The 5,878-nt window shown below is 34.2% G+C and overlaps 1 long non-coding RNA gene across 1 annotated transcript; it reads right to left on the reverse strand.

Annotated features, from left to right (window-relative positions):
* Positions 1-882: 882 nt before the first annotated feature.
* Positions 883-1,505, reverse strand: LOC107041686. Its single transcript, XR_001461088.2, has 3 exons — positions 1,313-1,505; positions 1,069-1,208; positions 883-942 (listed from the first exon to the last, which is right to left on the reverse strand). It is a non-coding gene; the product is annotated as an uncharacterized LOC107041686 (long non-coding RNA).
* Between the last annotated feature and the right edge of the window lie 4,373 nt (positions 1,506-5,878).

Raw genomic sequence — 5,878 nt, forward strand, 5'->3', positions numbered from 1 at the left:
CCCACCACCACAAGGGAAGGTATATAAGGACTGCCCCCACACATCGGAGCTCAGAATCGGAGCTCATAGCCCTGAAGATGCAGACTGCAATGTTTGCGAAACGTCGGCGCAATGCTGAAACTCAACGCGGCATCCATCCGGAAGCCAACCAAGTCAGTAGAGATAGTTATTTTTATCAACCGGTGACTTTCAGAATTTTACCTGGGCCCCCCTTTAATAGCTGAAACGTTGGCAGTTTAAAGAAAAAAGTTTGTGTTTTCCAGAAACTACAACGAAGTTGTTTAGACATGCTCGGGTTCATAATAATAATTTTTGAGTTTATTCCAATAATATCACTGGGTTACGGATAAAATAATTATGGAAATTCTCTTCGACAAATGGAACAAAAATAACAATCTCTTCGGTTCTAATTATTCGAGTCCAAAGGCATCAGATTCACAGTTCATTTTTTTATTGTTCCACTTACTAGAGATTATTGATCATTCGAGCAGAATACGTATCATGAAAGTATTTTCTTATTCGCTATATTCATGTGAAAAAGAATATACACTAGAAAAAAAGCTCTTGCAAATTTCGTTCATTCATGTATGTTTAATATTTACATTTCAATCCATATCAAACCAAATATTTATTCAACTGGTTTCCCAATCGAATTCACTGATTTTTTACTTATCGAAAAGACTTTATGACGATGAGTCTCAATTTCAAAGTCATGATGTAACAACAATCAATAGAACCGCATATCAATGAATAAATTTCCCACATTCACTTACCCAATGGTTCACAAAATTGAATTACATGTACAATTGTACGAGACATAAAATAACGGAAACGTCACGTCAAACCATCAGAACCCTTTCAGTTCAATCTCTTCAGTGAACGGTAATATTCATGTAACAAAATTAAAAACCCGCACTTTCCCATATCCAAATGTCCATTTCTCTGAAATAGAAACCACATTTGAGATTAGATATAGAAATGAAAGTTTCAGTAGTACGTGCAAGCAATATATCCGAACATCTTTTTATTCTAATGTGAAAACAATAATATCGCTATTTCACGACTCACCTGACTCGAAATCGTTTTCAGTTATTATGCGCCATTGTCCTGTGGTCGAGTTAGCCGCAAAAACTGATGCCCCTGTGTGCACATGTTGAATGCAATTTTCACGCGTTTATCTCTCGCGGTAGAGAGACAATTATCTCTGGCTTTATATGACACATAAAAATACCCAACAGTTTCGTCTTAAAAATGCTGTAAATGCAGATAAGAGTTTCTGCTCATCAACATGGTAAAATATCAATTTACGTACCTGACAATTTTCACTTTAAAATTAATTTTACATTCTCTGTTTTGTTATTTTTTGATGGGATGGAGTTTATGGTTGTTCATTCGATTTTAATTCTGAGGTTTGAAAAAATTTTTATACTGAGTTCATGGTTTTCACTGCTTGAAAATAGTTAAGTGGATTAATTACAGGAAGGCGTGACTTGTCGGCAAGTGGAAACAGCTCGCCCCTAGTCAGACGGGATCACCATCAGGGCAGATTCACTTGAGTTGGTGGAAAGAGACGAGTAGTGCCACGTCACGGTCATGATCGTAACTAGATTCGTGCGGCGAATGCATCTCAGATGGTAAGTAACGTAAGGGATGGATCACCCAAAGAAAAATGGATTTCTCACCAGTACCGACCGGCAGGGATCCCATCAATATTAAATTTCTGTAATATTACAAGAATTTCACGTTGACATTAATGAAGGTTTAAAATATGTTGATCTAATTTTTCAAATAATATAATATTATTAATCTGATTTTTTCGAATAATGATGTATTTAAAATTTGTTAATATGAAACTGTAAATTGACTACTAAGTGAATAATTCAAATTTCTTAAAAGGGGATTTTCAGTTACACAAATAATCATTAATCTTCCTACCTCAATTATTTTTTTTCATCGTTATTTTACATCGCTTCGACCTGGTTAGAGTATGCTGCGATGATGATCAAGACTTTAAATGGTTAGATCTCACCATTCTACCCGGTTTTGAACTCGGAACCTTTCGCAAGTGAGGCAACGAACTTACCCACTGCGCCAAGCCACCGGGCAAATCTCAATTATTGATTGATAAAATAGTTAAAAATTTGAATATTTGAATTGATGATACTTGAGTACTCAATAAATTTAAGAGTGATGTTATTTAATGCATGGCTGCAGTATTTAACGGTAATTAAATGTTACAAAATTGGATATCCCTACCGACCGGTACTTGAAGGAAGTTCACCTGTGAAAAGCTCGAAAAATACTTGTCCCAAGTACTTTTTGTATCTTTGAATGAAGTACCGCCTCTGCCGATCAAGTAGAAATACTGCTGGGAGGAAGTAGCTTCACTACTTTCTGCTAGTACTTTTAGTACGGGAGGATAGGGCAAAACAGACCGGAAGGGCAAAATGGACCGCAAGGCAAAACGGAGCCCTAGGGCAAAACGGACCATTGACAGAAAATTAGTCATTTTTGTTTTTTTTCTTTCCTTCAAATCAGGGACACTGAATGTGTTGAATTAAAAGTGAGTTTTAGGATCTAACTGTCATAGGGGTTTTATAGACAAGAAGTGAAGACTCAAACCACAAATGATTTTGAATTTTTGTTTTTGCTTCCCTTCGGAAGAAAAACTATCAAAAAAATCAAAAAATTATCAATTTTCTGTCAGTGGTCCGTTTTGCCCTGCGGTCCGTTTTGCCCATCTAGTTTTACCCTACCCTTTCCTACTTTTCGCAAGTATCAAAGGTACTGGTGAAAATTAATTTTTGAACTTCTCTCAAGTACTTTTATGACTTAATTTCAGTACTTTCAATTGATTATTTCATTGAGAAAAGCGAATATTATCGACGGATAAAATGAGTTTTCTTGCGCATTTTCGTAAATAGAAGTATTCAGGAGAAGATATTTTGTAGGAAAAAACCAGTAAATTGAGATTTTTTTGGGTGCATTCCAAATCGAATTTATTCCCAACTTTAAGAATCATAATTCCCGTTCTTGAAATCATAGTTCACGTTATTCTGACCGTAATTTACGATCTCGAAAGCGTAATTTATCCGTTTGAGAAAATCGTAAATTTCATTTTTGAAAACGTGAATTACCATTTCAAAAATGTATTTCATCTTCAGATTTTTCTGTGTGTTCACTTGTTCTCCAACATTTGGATCTTCCGAGAGGCTGGTCACTTAGGAAATCACTGGACCACTCGACTGGAAATCAAGAAAGAAATCAATGAAAATCACTGAAAATCGACAAGTGCAAAATCGAAATTGATTTTGCAGTTTTAAGTCTACAATTTTTGTTATGGTATTGATGCTTTCGAAATCACCCAATCCCGAAATGTGACGCTATGAAGTTTTTGACATCCTTACGTATTGTAACGTCATGTAGAAAACTGCCATTATCGACAGATGCTCCACTCTGATCCCGAAATCATGATTTCTCCAGGGATTTCTTGAAAGGAAGAAATCATTGAAATCTACTAGAAATAATGAAATCGAAAGAAATCATGATTTCTAATACTGATTGAGAAATCACAAAAATCATTTGAGAAATCACAGAAATCAACAGGAAATCACCGGAAATCATCTGATTCTGAGAATCACTGAGTCACTCGATTGAGGAGTGACCAGCTCCTCGGGATCATCATTTGTAATCTTGAATGAATTCCTGAAAAAAATTACGAGTTTTCGATTTGAGTACCTACTATTGCTATTTATATTGAGTTTTGTATAGAACTCAATATATTGTATAGAACTCTGTTGGTACTTCAGTACGAGTACCTTTTTTACCCGTCCCGAGTAGCTTAGATTCCATAGAATATACCTTAGTTTTTCCACACACGTGCCCGGAAAGTTCGTACATTACTCCTTACTGAGCGGGTGGAAAGTGCAGAATCTGCCTCGGGCAGGTTCACTTGCCTCCCGCTCATCAGAGAGGAAAATGCAAACTTTCCTTTGCAGACGTGTCAAAATAATAATAAATTGGCACCAAAGACGGAAAGTCATGTTTTCGCCGTCCGAGATGCAGCTCGGGTCTCAACTCAAGAATACTGATGGAACCGCGCGCCTACTAAGGGGTTAAAGTAGCTCTACCCTTACGGTAAATTTAAAGATTATTGAAAACTGCAAAAAATTGCAGAAAACTCGATTAGATTCGGAATTCTAATTTTTTTCTCAATTTAATTATGGGTCTAGTTTTTCAAAGAAGAAATGTGTAAAAAGCAGGATTTAACCCAGTGTCTTATGTGAACATAAACAGTTCCATTGTAATCAACGATTAAAATCTGAATTTTTTTTCATTAATGTGAAAAAATCAAGAATTTTTTGACACCTCATAAAAAATAATCCACCGTTTTGCAAACAAGCTTTATTATTTATTTATAAGAGTGAAATGTTTGAAAAAATATCAATATTTGCGAAATTTAATTTAGATAATATTGACATGGTATGAATTTTTTCAAATTTTTTCCATGCAATTTTAATTGAAAAATTTAAAAACTGAAAATATCCAAAAGTACAGGGTAGCCCGGGCGAAGGGTAGAGCTATTTTAATACTGAATATTCTCGAGGTTGACGAAACATCAACTACTAAAAATAATGATTTTGATGTGGCATGCAAAAACAAAAAAAAATGAAAACCAAAAATATTGAATTTAAATCGAAAACTTCCAAATACTCGAGTGAATCATCATCTTTCAATCTTCAGAATATAATATTTTTTATTCATACATTCTTCAGTAGTGAAGTAATAGAATCACAGAAGTTGAATTTGTTATTATAAATAATTGCCAATTTATCTTGGGAATGGGGGATTTGAGAAGAAAACGGTGAGCAACTTTTTCTGTAGCTTGACAAGTCCATAAAGATAAGATGAGTCTGTTTTTCTTTATATTTCTAACTAAGGAGCCTATTTTTTGGTTCACTCATGGAAGCGTGGAGATGCCTTAAAAGCCCACACTTTTTTCAGTACGTATAGCTGCGCTCGAATCGCGTTAACATGCATTATATACTGGAAAGCATGCTAAATGATCACAAAGAATGAATTTTTCTGGCAGATGTTACAAAAATATCACACTGTTAGAAAACTACTCTTGAAATTTCAAGTGAAAAAGCTTGAAATTTTTAACAAAGTTACATGAAATTTCTGTAGAATTCTTCATTGACGAATCAGTTAATTTCTTGAATATTCAAGTACTGAAAAACCATGAAAATTTTAAAAATTCAGGCAATAAATTCTCTGAATTTTGAATCTATTGAAAACTGAATTGTATGTGCTCAATTTTCACGATGAATTTGGAAATTCAAGCTTTGATTGAAAAGTCGATGATTCGTTAACATGAAATTTTTTTGAATTTGCAAGATGAATAAGAAATATAGTGAACGTTTTCATTTAAAATTGAATTCAGGCTCACAACACTAAAAATTCAGATACTATTGTGACTAGAATTTCAAGAAATTTCTAACAGTGCATCTTCATAGATAATATCAAAATTATATTCAAAGAAGAATATCTAAAGCCATATGTTATGGGCCATAGAACTTTCACCAAATTGGTCCACTTGATGAATTTCTCCGAAACCTCTTCCACCCAGAAATACCAACAATATAATCTGCAATTTCATGTTCATTCATTTTTAAATAAAACCGCGAAGTTGTTCAAGTATCAACATGAGTTTTTTTTCTAGACTAGAACTTTATACACTAAGTCATAAAAAAAATCTAACAGTGTTATATCAACGTCAACAATTTTATCTAATTTATTGTCTAGTTTTAAACGTACTAAGAAAACTATGAGAGGCCATTCAAATATTACGTCACACGCCGAGGAGGGAGGGGGGGGG

The sequence above is a fragment of the Diachasma alloeum genome, unplaced genomic scaffold (genome assembly GCF_001412515.2).
Source record: "Diachasma alloeum isolate Michigan unplaced genomic scaffold, Dall2.0 Dall_scaffold_00371, whole genome shotgun sequence".
Classification (NCBI taxonomy): domain Eukaryota; kingdom Metazoa; phylum Arthropoda; class Insecta; order Hymenoptera; family Braconidae; genus Diachasma; species Diachasma alloeum.